At 41.8% G+C, this 13,506-nt stretch overlaps 1 protein-coding gene and 1 long non-coding RNA gene across 4 annotated transcripts in view; one reads left to right on the top strand and one right to left on the bottom strand.

Annotated features, from left to right (window-relative positions):
* The window catches only part of LOC126950065 (uncharacterized), an 83,993-nt gene extending 70,619 nt beyond the window's left edge, over positions 1 to 13,374 (top strand). Inside the window, exon 3 of the long non-coding RNA XR_007724045.1 lies at positions 11,476 to 13,374. This is a non-coding gene — a long non-coding RNA (uncharacterized LOC126950065). The remainder of the gene's footprint in view (positions 1 to 11,475) is intronic.
* JAZF1 (JAZF zinc finger 1) overlaps positions 1 to 13,506 on the bottom strand; it is a 349,309-nt gene that overhangs the window by 115,672 nt on the left and 220,131 nt on the right. The window lies entirely within an intron of this gene.

The raw sequence follows: 13,506 nt of genomic DNA on the forward strand, positions 1-13,506 counted from the left end.
TTTAAACCTCTACTATAAAATAGGGTTTGTGTGAGTTGATTTTGCTAGAATAAAGGTTAATATAAGTGTTTTGAGGATGTTTAAGGCCAGCTAGGCTGAGCTATGATGTTTGTTTGGTAGGTCAGGTGTATTAAAAGCCTTTTAAACTTATGTATTTTTAACTTATGATGGGTTTATCAGGACATAACCCCATTATAAATCCAGGAACATCTGTATTTGATATCCAGGAGATATGTTTAAATCTGTAGTAAATTTGTTTAGTCTAAAAGTGAAATTAAATGTTCTAGTTACCACACACACCAAATAAAGATATATAATTTTTGAAGAATTAACCTAAAGAAGATCTATCTAATACGCAATCCGAAGGCACTTTGAAATCTTATAGTGTCTCATATTTAGCACCAGCTGACAAAGGCCAGGGATAAAGCAGCCTTTGTTTTAACTGAAATTCTACTGGAAAAAACATCCAAGAGTCTCCATGATTCCCCCAATGACCAACTGAGTTTCCTTCAAGTTTTGGAGTACTCAGTATTCACAGGGTTGTGAGTGGCTTCCAAAAATAGATTTCTGGGCTGCAAGTCATCCCTAATAGAGCAGAATCATCAGATGTTGGGATAGGGATTTGTGGTTTTAAATCTCCCTAGTGACTGCGGAAGGACCGCAAGTGGGAGCAATTATTCCAGGCCACTGAGGGGCTCTGAAGGTGGCTTCTGTCTTACGTTGTAGCTGTAACCTCAATCACAAACACAGATTTATACACAGAGATTCTGATGACACAGAGTTCTGAATCCAAAGGTGAGGAAGGGTTTTGTGGTCTACATGTCAGTCCTTGAACTTGTGCCTACATGTTTAGTAAACTACGGTGGTCTTTTATTCCACTGAGGACAGAATACCACTGTAATATGTAAATATATGCTACCAACAAATTCTACTGCCCTAAGGTGAAAAAAGAATTCAAAATGTTCTGAGTAGCTACACTATGCCCACTGCATTCAATCAGAAATGGTCCTGAATTTTTTGTTTTCAAGCAAACTTGGCGAAAGTCTAGATCATTTTATAGTGGAATCACAAAGCAATTTGTTTTTCCTCTCTGAGGTGAAAATGTAAAGCCTCCTGTTACTTACGCCATGACATCTAAAAAGCAGATGATATTATACATTTTTATTATCTTCAAGAGTCTATGTTTCTGTTCCTTTCTAGTAGATTATTTAGTTACTCTGCCAAAGGATGCTCATAATGTCATGTTTGCAAAATAGCTTTAAATGCTTTCAAATACTTCCAAGATTAAAATAACTGCTGAGTTATTTTGCTTTCTGTGGACAGTTCAATTTCATTTAATCTCTGAATATACTCTTTTTCTGATGGATTTATAACTACTACACAATAGTAGCCATCCATAAAGAACAACACAATAGGTACTAAGAATCTACCATTCACAGTTGTTCTGTTTTTGGCATTTGTGGTTCATGATAGCCTCTGCTATTCCTTTCAAATGAATCTGTTTTCATACAGCATTTATTTCTTGACATTTCACATAATTTAGTCAACACTCCTTAATTTTTTTCCCCTTTGATCTATGACTATGTGTAAACCAACCAAACAAAAAACTATAAAACTCTAAACATAGTGAATTTCTCCTTTTTCTCCTCCCTTCTCCTTCTAGTTGGTTATTTACATCACTAGTGACATACTATAATAAATTGCCATCACCATCCACTCCTCACTGTGGATCAAAGCCTTGGAGTGCTTGATGAAAATTTATTAGACCTCTGCCCACTGATTCCCACCTGGCTGCTCACAGCACCCTTGGCTAGCGTTGCCTTGAGCTGGCTGGAGACGGACACTCTGATGACTAACAGCTGGGTGTCTCAGACAAGACCTCTCTACCTCCAGCCTCCATGGGCTAAGTCCGTTTGCTTTCCTATTTCTTTTTCCTTATCTTACACCTAGGTCTTTGGTCAATTCATGGCAGAGGCTGCCAAGGATGTCAAAAAGAGGACATGGGGGCGAAGGGTTGGGTGTGGCCTGCAGATGGTCTATGTGCCGTACCAGGCCACTGGACAGTGCTGCTGGACTGGTGATATTCGGGTCACTGATGTGGGGTAGCCAGTCACTGAGAGGTCCTGGGGAGGCTGAAAATCACAGGTTGGGCAGAGAAAAACTCTCTGAGGGGCTTTACTCTGGGAGATTTATAAGACCCAGGGGTGTTTACATCTGTGTTCAGTTTCAAGCATTTTCCCAACTGCTTCATGCCATGGTGCTCCAGCTTATCACTGCAAACATGGCCAAATAAAAACTACATGTGGCATTTGGTAAAATTTATACAGAGGGGCAGCTCTTTGTATCCTGCCTCACCTGAGGCTCATCTAATCAAACAAATCTGGCAATAAGGATGACAGACTGTAAAATCCAAATGAAGCATTATTTATTTTCTGCACCCCCTTTCCCACTATGCCACGATGCCTATGGAAAAAGAGACCGAATCAAAACCTTCTAAGAGTCTGTAATTACCCTGACAGTAATGACTTATCATTTGTACACCCTTGTATTTTCTGTCCCTTCTCTGAAGATTCACTTCAGGCATGCGGGAGCATTTACAGCCAAGACGTCAGGAACAGAAACACAGTGACCGTCTGAATATTGATCATATACAATCTGTATACAATACACAATCTGTATATTGACTGTATATTGACCATCTGTATATTGATAACTTACAAGGGTTTGCAGCTACATTGCTAGCTCATATTTTTGGTGATTAAAAAGAGAATGGGGGCTCCTGGATGTAAAATATCACACTTGAAGGTAGTGGTTGAGTTTTGGAATTTTTTGACTTGATTCATTCCACAGTTGTGCAGCGTTCTACCCTATGTCAGCAATTAGAAAACTGGGCAATTAACTTCATGGATTTCTACCTGCCCTTAGAAGACATCCATTTGCTGAACACCCAGGAAGTCCTGACATATGCTAAAATGTGCACCCACAAACTCACAAGGCTGCATAAGAGGCCAAATTCAGCAGGCCCTGCTGTCAGCCACACCCTCAGCCCACAACAGCTGCTCTCATCAGTTACACCCTTTGCATCCCTGTCTAGATGTTATTTTCTGGACTCCTCCAATTCCATAGTTGCTCAGATAAATTCTGTAGAACAATAGTATTGACATCTGGAGTTTGGGAGTCCAGGGAGAGTTGAGGAGAGAGAAAGGGACGAGCAGGGAAGGGAAGGATTTGCGACGCAAGGCAACTGTCAACACAACCATTCTGGCTGGTCATGCTGTTCCTTGGGCTCCCTGTTTGACCTCCACCAGCCTTTCTATTGTTGCACCCTCCTGTCATTCCCCAGTGTTTTCTTTTCCTTTTGGTAGTGGAGGCCCCCACAGTTGGCCTTTAGAGTGCATGTGTAGTTCCAGGACCCAAACTACACGCAGGGAAGTGTTGTCATGCTCGTGTGTGATGCTAACCTTCACCCTGTGGGCCTGAGCCACAAAGTGTGCTCTTGTGGTCATTTAAAAGTCTGCCTTTGGCCAGGCGGATCACTTGAGGTCAGGAGTTTGAGACCAGCCTGGCCAACATGGTGAAACCCCATCTCTACTAAAAATACAAAAATTGGCCAGGCGTGGTGGTGCGTGCCTATAATCCCAGCTACCTGGGAGTCTGAGGCACGAGAATTGCTTGAACCCAGGATGGGGAGGTTGCAGTGAACGGAAATTGTGCCATTGCACTCTAGCTCAGGCAACAGAGCAAGACTAGCAAGAGTCTGTCTCAAAAACTAAATAATAAAATAAAATAAAATTAAATTAACAGTCTGCCTCCTAGACAATGCCAGTCTTTAAGAAGCTTCCTCTCACAGCTCTGCCAGCCTCATGAATGTATGTCAGGAGTCTCAAGTTTACCCCTCAGACACAGGTCAAAATTATCGCTCCACTATCTCCTAACCTCCAACTTAGGAACTTCCCAGGATTCCTGACTTTTACTAGACACTCAGCTTCAGACCTAAATTAGAGAGATAACTTACCTGCTTTTCATGATACTTTTGATACAATCTCATTCCACCCTCCACTCCTCTTTGTGAAACACTGGCATCAAGTTGAGCTTTGCACCGGTTAACATTTTCAAGGTTTAAGATTTCATTAAACATTTCAAGGTTTAAGACTTTGTAGGACCATCATGAGCATATCAAATGAGACTATGTATACCAAAATATTTTGTAATCTGTTAAGTAATATAGAAGTGGTTAGGTGAGCCAGATACCAGAGCATTAAGACTCTCTGCAGAGTTGTTGAGGCTATACAGTCTGATGTCAGAGCAGGAGTCTCAGCTGACACCCTGAGTAGATGACAGTGAATCACTTGAGGGACTAAATATGCAAAGCTGCTTCAACCTCAAGGTGGCCCAGTACCCACAGGCACGTTTGGATCCACTGCCTTGGAATGCCATCCCTCCCAAAAGGGACTGGGATCATCCAGTGGCCCTATCTAGTTGATGAAAAGATCTACAGAAGACTACCAATGAAAAGCCACTATCACGCCCACGGGACCTTTGAGTAGGTCTAGGTAGGCGTACACTTTACCAAAAACCAGGATTTTTATGACACTAGCCCTAATGATCTTCAACCTGTAATAACTGAAAAACCAAATGTCCAAACACAGGTCTGGTACTTAGGAAATCATTCTCACTTTGAACCAAACCTGGTTAACAAAACTTCAATTCCGTATTGTCCAAGGGACCTAGAGAGTGTCCATTATGCACCATGAGCTTGATAGTGAGCCAAGTACATTACCTGCATTGTACTACATAAGATTACACCAAGTAGTCGGTCACAGCACTCATAAGCTAAGGGCTACCTCAAGGCCAAACAGAGGACACAAAATAATTACAAATCAGCGCAACAGGCTCCTGTTAGAAATGAACGGATGGCTCAAACAACCTGAATTTCAATGACAAAAAAGGCACAACTCTTGCATACAAGATAATTTAGTCTTTCTCTTCTAATTTTCTGCAAATACAAAATGAAGCAACAACATTTTCCATTTTAAATGATATTTAAATAAATGTTGGTATGAGTTACAGGGAATCTTGCCCATTCTTTTAGGATGGTGAACCCACATAACCCAGCTTTAATTACTTCTATTCCCCCATCTTACTCAAGAGGCATAGCTCAGTGCCTGGCCCATAGTAAGGACTCAATAAAAGGTTGTTATAATTAAGCTTATCAATCCTATTTAAATATGCTGTTCAATTTTCATCTGGGTGTGCTAACTTCCCTGTAGGAATGCCACTCTGGCTCACATACACCTAGAACCCCTCTGATGTGTAATGGTCTTTACTCTGGCATTGCTTGAGACATTAGCCCTGCTAAGCCAAAAGAAGAGTACTATTACCTTCAGAAACTGTATAGGTCTCTATTTAATAATGCAATTTCTTGCCGGGTTCTAAGGCATTTGCTGCCACAGTGTACATGAATAAAAAGGAAAAGCATGCATTTTAGACATTAAAGCATAAGCCTTATGGTTACTTTTCTGAAATGGTCATCTTTCCTGGGCAACCAGATTTGTTTTTATAGCTTCAAAAATCCAGGTGTGTCCAGTTTTGCAAAATGAATTAGTTCATTCAGCAAACATTCAGGATCCTGAATCCTTTTACAAGTTAATTATTACAGTATTTAGGTCCTGATGTTGGTGCTTATACTCAACAATTCTTCCAAAGGCAGAGAACCAATTAACAAGAACAGAATATTGGTCCCACACTATTGGAACAAGACAAAAACACGGCTCAGGCATCTTCTAGTTTTAGAATCAACACATCAGAAAAGGTATCTGGTGTAAGAAGAGAAAGACGGCGGGTTCATGAGCCACACTGCTGACATTCTACAGCCTCTCTCCTTTGCTGCCTCTGTGTCCTTCCTCAGATTGAATTACTGGGCTGAGCTGCAGGTTCTGTCTCCTTTCATGCTCACTCCATTCCCTCCTACAGAGAAACTACAAAAGCCTACTCCTTGAGGAACTGAGCCAATACAGAATATTCCCTGCATATACCTGTAGGATGAGAAACTGGTTAATGACTAGGCAGGTGGGGTGGGCACTCAGAGCAGCTGTGTCATCAGCAGTTCATGGCACAATAAAGAGTTTGTGTTCACTTCCAGGGACATAATGAATAAGAATTAGCACCTCCCTTCAAGGAGCCCATAGTCTAGCAGGGAAGGCAGGTTCACAAATGGAAAAACTTAACTACTTTGCACAAGGTAGAGGCAGCACCTAGCAAAGAAGGGGTAATGAACCCTAACGGGTGGAGAGGGGTCAGAGAAGACATTTCTGAGGAGGTAGGTTGTGAGAAAACATCTGAAGTTTATCAGTCCCAAACGGGGATTAGAGGACCGATCCTGGCACCCAGTGAAATGGTTCCCATGCTTCATCTGTGTCACCAATCTCAACATGGGACCTTTCCCCACTTTCCATGAGGGGCTTTGTCCATGCAGACACAACCTATGAGTACAAAATTACATTCTAATCCACCAATTCTCTCTTACATTCTTTTGTAGGTCTCATAAGTAAACCAACAGCTGAAATACAGATCTGGCTACAAGAAGTTAAATCCCTTTAGGCCTTCCCAAAGTGGCTGAGCTGTAGTTGGCAATGGAGTTGTTCTCTGAGTTATGAATCACTGAGGGAAAAGGGCTGGAGAAAACTGCAACCAGCTATAGGGCTGGGGGAGTTGAACAACAAGCATATTCCTTTCTATTAAAATCAGATGTTAACAAATTTCATCTGTTTTCTTGTTATGCACAGAAATGCACTGAAAACATGTTTGAAACATGTTTAGGAAAAAACACATTAAGATATTTTTATTCTTATGAGAGTGTAAGCATGGAGGGATTTGAAGGCATCTGCTATCAATATTCAATATAAAAATCTTACCTATTTGATCTCTTAAATGTTACCAAGTGGAACCACATCCTGATCAACAAAGAGCTTCATAGTATTAAGCAAAATCATTTTTAGCAGAGAGAAACGTGCAGTTTCCTCTTGTTGCTCTAAAGGCAGTAGCATAGGATATTAGTTACAGCATTAGCATAATCCTGAGCTTACTTTATTTTAAAAGCATGGAACAAATATTTGATGATGCCTCAAGTTTTACCAAACTCAAGTTTTTCCAGCTGGCAAACCACAGGCTGAAAAGTTAAGTCATATAAGGCTTTATAGCTCCATGTACTAAAAATATTCCCAGCCAATGGGTAATTTTTAAAGCTGTTCTAATCCTACCTGTAGGTGGATAAATTTTAAGCTTGAACAACATTTTAAGGGGTAGGCTTTTTGTTAACTATAGCCAAGAGGTAAAAACAGTCCAAACCCAATTCTGGCATTCATTTGCAAGGTCATGTTTGAGATTAAAATTTATGTGTATAAAAAGGATTTACAAACTTAATGCTGAACCCAAAATGTGCCATATTGGTTACCATGACAAATGACAAATCTAGCCCTCTGACTTCACACTTAGCTGAAGTGCCTGCAGCTTAATGCAAGCTCAGCTTTGAGAGGACGAGAGGGGAGTAGGCTTCAAAAGGTTCTGTGGTTTGGCTGGGGTGCCTGACCTCAGAATCCACCTACTCAGAAAGGTTTGGATCCCTGGAATCTCTGAAGAGACTCCAATGAGGTGGCACACACACATCTATATTCTTTGGGGGTGGAGGGTTATGAAGGATTAAAAAGACAAATTTAACTTGAACAACTAGAAAATGAATAGACTGAAAAGTATGTTTAATCCTCTTGAGGGATCAAAGATCTGTAAAATACATACGTATCCTAAGTTATGGGCTGAGTCTGTGAGATGATAAGAAGTACAGCTTCAATGATATGGAGAAAAGATGGATGTTTACTCTGGATAACTGCAACACAGTCAGCTTCTTACTGGAGATGTCATCAGAGAAGTCACAGTGACAGCATTCACACTGCCTCAGCATGGCAGATAAAGGCATACATCCTGACCTAGATGACATGACCGGTGACCCATTGGGCTTCCAACATCTTTCCACCCTGGTGTCCTGCCATGCCCCACCCTGCGGTGAGCTCATTAATCCCTCAGCCAGCCCTTCCCAGTTAGTCTGTCTAGGAACCAGTGAAGATGAGACTTTAGATATCTAACTGCAAACATTCTAGAGGCTTCTGATAGACATCACTTGTCCTTCTGTAGTAGCCCAGCTCAGGGATCCAATCCATCATAGCTCCTAGAGGTAAATACTGTAGTTAGTGGGGTCCATGGTATTTCTTCTTCCTGCTGCCTTTCACTATTTCCTGCTCAACTACTCTGTTCAGCCTGACTGGGGCTGTGTCTCACCGATCATGCAATGTCAATAAAGATGGCCCTATGGAAGCTCAGTGTCTGCCATCATCTGCAGAGGGACACTATCTGTGGAATAGAGCATGGTCAGCAGTGGGTGTGGCTGCTGAGTTGGGAACACTAATTTAGGATGGTGGCTTTGGCAGGGCATCCTTGTCCATCTGCAATATCAATCTTGTCCTCCACCCCTCAAAAAAGAACTCTGGTCTTGTACTCCAGCAGCTTTTCAATATTATGACTAGTCAGCCCATACATAAGGGTCAAATTCAGCAACTCAAATGCAGGTGGCTTAGGGTATCAACTGGTAATGTGTAAATGCAGTTATTTCTGTGACAATCAAATTTATCCACCTACAGGTAGGATTAGAACAGCTTTAAAAATTACCCATTGGCTGGGAATAGTTTTAGTACATGGGGCTATAAAGCCTTATATGACTTAACTTTTATAGCCTGTGATTTGCCAGCTGGAAAAACTTGAGGCTCATGGGTGGGGGACAAGGCATGTCACCCCAATCTGTAAACAAGGTCACTTTCTTAAGTATCACACTTGATTTTCCAGATTGCAAACAGGACTTCTTTCTTTTTTTTTTTTTCAGATGAAGTTTTGTTCTTACTGCCCAGGCTGGAGTACAATGGCATGTTCTCAGCTCACTGCAACCTCTGCCTCTTGGGTTCAAGGGATTCTCCTGTCTCAGCCTCCCGAGGAGCAGGGATTACAGGCATGCACCACCATGCTCAGCTAATTTTTGCATTTTTAGTAGAGATGGGATTTCTCCATGTTGGTCAAGCTGGTCTCGAACTCCCAACCTCAGGTGATCCACCTGCCTCGGCCTCCCAAAGTGCTGGGATTATAGGCATGAGCCATGGTGCCCAGCCAGGACTTCTTTCTAATTGACATCTTCCAACTAAATGACAATTAAGTTGCCTGGCCAATAAATTCTTGTGGTTTGGTCTACAAAAATTTCTTAAAAAGTATATTAGTCTTTTACATGTTCAACATTGGTTTCTGCCAGATTTGTGAAGTAATAGAAAAAAGTGGTCATAAGTGAAACACATCCTTTGTAGCTCATATGAAAAGGATGCCAACATGCATTCCCTGAATTCAGTGTGTTTTTAGAAAAAGCGGTATAATTTATATCATTTCATTTACAACAGTGCTAAGTTAATGCTCTTGGCTGATTTTGACAGAGGCCTTTCCAATCAAACTGCAATGATTTGTTTCCCTTAAACACTTTCTGTACTGACGGACTTTTAATTAGCTTTCTAGAGTGTTTTCCTGATGGACATCACCTCCCTAAAGCCTTGTAAGTTTCCTGGCTTCTAAAAAAGAACAAGAAGTTAAGGGGCATTCTTGGAGTTTCAGGCTTTCTGTGAGTCAAGAACAAATCGTCGTTTCGTGAAATTGGGTGCAACTGCTTACTGGGAATTACGTAGAGAGGCTTCTTTCTCTACCCTCTCAGCCCAGTCCCCAAACCTGCTCAGCAATTTGACTGTATTTGTTTATTTTACAACTGATTGTGACAGTGTACTAAAAGGCATGTTTTTATACAATAATGTCAGCTGGGGGTGGTAATATGAGACCACAATTAGGCATGACCTCTACTTCATGAAGCACTCCCTAAAGGGTGGTGGAGGAGTGCCAAAGCTCAACAAGGTTAGCCAGATTATCTTGAGTGAATAAAATGCTCAGAGGCTGGAACCTGCACTGTGAATCTTTTAAATCTGTACCTAGGACACACAGCAGGTCCCAAACTCAACCACAGACTCCTTCTTTGGAAGAGCGTTTCACGGGATGAGTGTTCTCAAGAACTCACTTCGGGGCACGTTGACCTCATTCACTGAATTAAGAGAGTGCTGGAGGAAGGGACAGGTGACCTTGTTGTGTTCCGATTGGGTGGGATGGGGTAGCAGAGATGAAGTAGTGAAGGAGTGTCAAGGAAGTTCGTGAGTAGGGTAGAGCAGATCTTAAAGGCGTTTCACAAGAATCAGAACCTGTATTTGGCTCCGAGAGCTGTCATGAAGTAAAGGGAGGAACGTAGTGGAGGCGCTGACGTGGCACCTGTGAATGTGCATCTATCCTTCCCGTTCACATTCTCATGAGAGCAGTCGACTAGCCATATATTATAAAACTGAGGGTCCTCTGACTCAGTTACTTCCCTCATTGATTCTGCCAGGTGACCAAAGACCCCTATTAAGATCATGCTCTTTGGGGGTGTGACTCAGGCATTCCGAAGACTTTAAAGTGGGAATGCTATCAAGGATGATAACGTGCTAGGCCATGGTTAGTCAATGCCCTTGAACCTCATGAATTGCTCATTATTATTCCCTAATATCCGCTCCACTTGTTGTTCCCCATTTTCCACTCCTAACCAGGCCTCTCAACACTACTGGGGAGAAAGTTTATTTTCTCTTCATAAAAGTGCCAGGGACTGCTCTTCTGGAAGAAAGGGCCCTGTGTGGTAGGGCTACAGAGTACAAGGCCAGAGAACACCAGGCAAGTCACACCATGGCCCAAAAGGAAGGTGGGGTGAAAATGCGGTCATGCCGAACCTCACCTCACGGTTCTGGCTATGGCCAGTCCGGGCTGCTGGGGACATCTGCCTCCACGGCTGTCTGAGAAGAATATTTGCAAACTGTCAATTTGAGCACTGGGGGACTGGGAGGCTGGAGTGGCAGTAAACTCTGTTGAGTGCCACTGCCAAAGCAAGAGTCTATTTATGTGAGATCACACGGAGGCAAGGCTGCACACGAATAATGGCAAACCTCACTTTTGAGTTTTAGTGGTACCTCATAAAGCCATTTGTTGATGGAAAGTTTGTGCCGTTGACTCAGTTCTGCTCTGCCCTGAGTCTGCATTTTTCCCTCCCTTCCCCCAGTGGCAAAGGCCTATTTGGACCTGACATAGGAATCATCTTTGGTTCTCTCCCAGGTAAGTGAACTGAATTTAAATCCTCAAAGCACTCCTCCTGCGACCTTCAGGAATAGCAGCTAGACCCTGACATCAGTTGGCCACATTTATTCCTGAAATTTCTAGCTTTTGTGTCCGAGATATGAGGCCCCACTTGGCACTTGAGAAGTGGTTCAGTGCTTAATTATTTTATTTATAAAATAAATAACATGATTTTTTGCTTTTATTTTCTAGGATATAATGACATAGGGGATGATGTTTGTTCAAGGTATCCTCAGAGGAAGCAATACCTCGAGGTAGTTCATCTAAGTGGGGACATTTCTGCAGGATTTCAAACGACGCACCTGGTGTGAAGCATTATACATTTCAAGAACACCAAATACAGATGTATAAGAAAGTGGAGGAATGAAAACAACTCAAAAATACATTCAAACGGAGCACTCTGGTTACCCTGGACTACTGTATTTCCTACCCAGCCCAGTTCCATTGATGTAACGTCCTACCACCCAGAAGATCCTCCTATTTTAAGACACTATCTTGCAAATGCCCCTGCTCCATACTCAGACTACTGCAATTACACAGTAAGATTAATGAATTCACAGGCTGTTTCTGAGGATTTAATGACTTCTTAATAGAACAGGGTGCACACATAGCTAGACTACTATGACAAATCATAAAAGCTTCTTAATAAGAAACCCCAATTAGTTAATTAAAATTTGCTAATTGAAAATTCTAAGAATAGCTTGTAAAATATTCCAGACCTTGAGATAAAGCAGTAAAACACATATCTAATGTGCCCACCAGACAAGTTTTACATATCTATGCAATAGGAGACCTTGGTAAGTGAAACAAGAAATGAGGAAATAGGTCATCACAGAGAAACCTTGAAAGTGGTCTAATATATCAAGAGTGAGAACTGGAAATTATTATTATTTATCACACAGAGAGCAGGTGCAAGGAATGGGGTCACCTTTATTAATTTACTCATACATTTCTTACTCCTCCTACTCCGTTACTGATTCATCTCTCTGTAATGGCATAAAGGCATATGTAAGTAACATTGCATGGATCTCACCAATTTTTGGATATTTTAACATTCATTCCTGTTCTTAAAAGATGTACTTGATGCTCAGGGTGGCTCTACAAGAAAATGCTCAAAATGTGCCTCATTAAGATGACTGATGTAAATTTTTACTAAAGAGTAGGTGAAATGTTGTAAGGAAAGGAATGCCTTCTAAAGCAAGTAGAGAGAAACCATTTTTTTTTTTTGCTCCAAATGCCGCATAACCAGTTCTAAATTAAGGGGAAAGGAGGAAGAAGGGTAACAGAGCTACAGGACTCAACCTCCATGAAGTCATCACATGGAAGCCTTGACAGTGGTCTAATACAGCAATCCCTAGTTTTTGTGCTGCAGAGGGAACATGGCTGCTGCTCCACCAAAGCAATCTGGCAGGCTAGACTTCACAGCTCACCTGAAATATCCTTGGAGCTATGTACATGGCTCCGGTGAAACCTAAAGCCCAGCCCAGGCTCTCCGATTCGTTCTTGTTTCGAGCTGGGGGTCCAGTTCTGTGTGACTTACCTTTCCTCACCATAACTTGGGAGTAAAGTAAGGTCAAAGGTTCTGGCTTTGACTTCAGCCTTCAAATTTGATTTTGCAGTCCAGACGATACCAGATCCACCCTGCCATCCCCAAGTTAGGGCTCCTTACAAAGAATTTTTGGAAAGAAGAATGGATGACAATGAGGAGGGCAGAGGGGACAAGCAGGGAAGGAGCTGGGATGTGACCTGGTGATATAACTTATAGTACTAATAGCAGTAACTGGTTTTACTAGTAGTACCAGTAAAAGTGCAAGAGTAATGGCAAGATTAGCAATAGCAGTGGTGGTGGCAGAACAGTGACAGTAGTACGAGTAATGTTAACGGCAGCAATCATTTGGGGAAATGCCTACTGAGTGGTAAAATAAAAAGACATGTTATTAACTTTTCTGTACTATCTTTACTTTACAGATGAGAAAATTATAGCTGTAACCTGCCAAGGGAACCGGTCCAAGGCCACACACAGTTAACAGCAGATAAAGATTTGACACCAGGTGTCCCAACGCTTTCTAATTATGATCAGGGTTCTCTGAACAAATCTCAGGAAATACTTGTAGGCTAGTCATTTTACCATTCCTTTTACATAAAATGTCTCTAGCTAGCCAGCTCCTCTTTATACTGCAAAGTCCATTTCCCTTTTTCCTCCATGAAACTTCTCTGATTACT

This window comes from Macaca thibetana, chromosome 3 (assembly GCF_024542745.1).
Source record: "Macaca thibetana thibetana isolate TM-01 chromosome 3, ASM2454274v1, whole genome shotgun sequence".
Lineage (NCBI taxonomy): Eukaryota > Metazoa > Chordata > Mammalia > Primates > Cercopithecidae > Macaca > Macaca thibetana.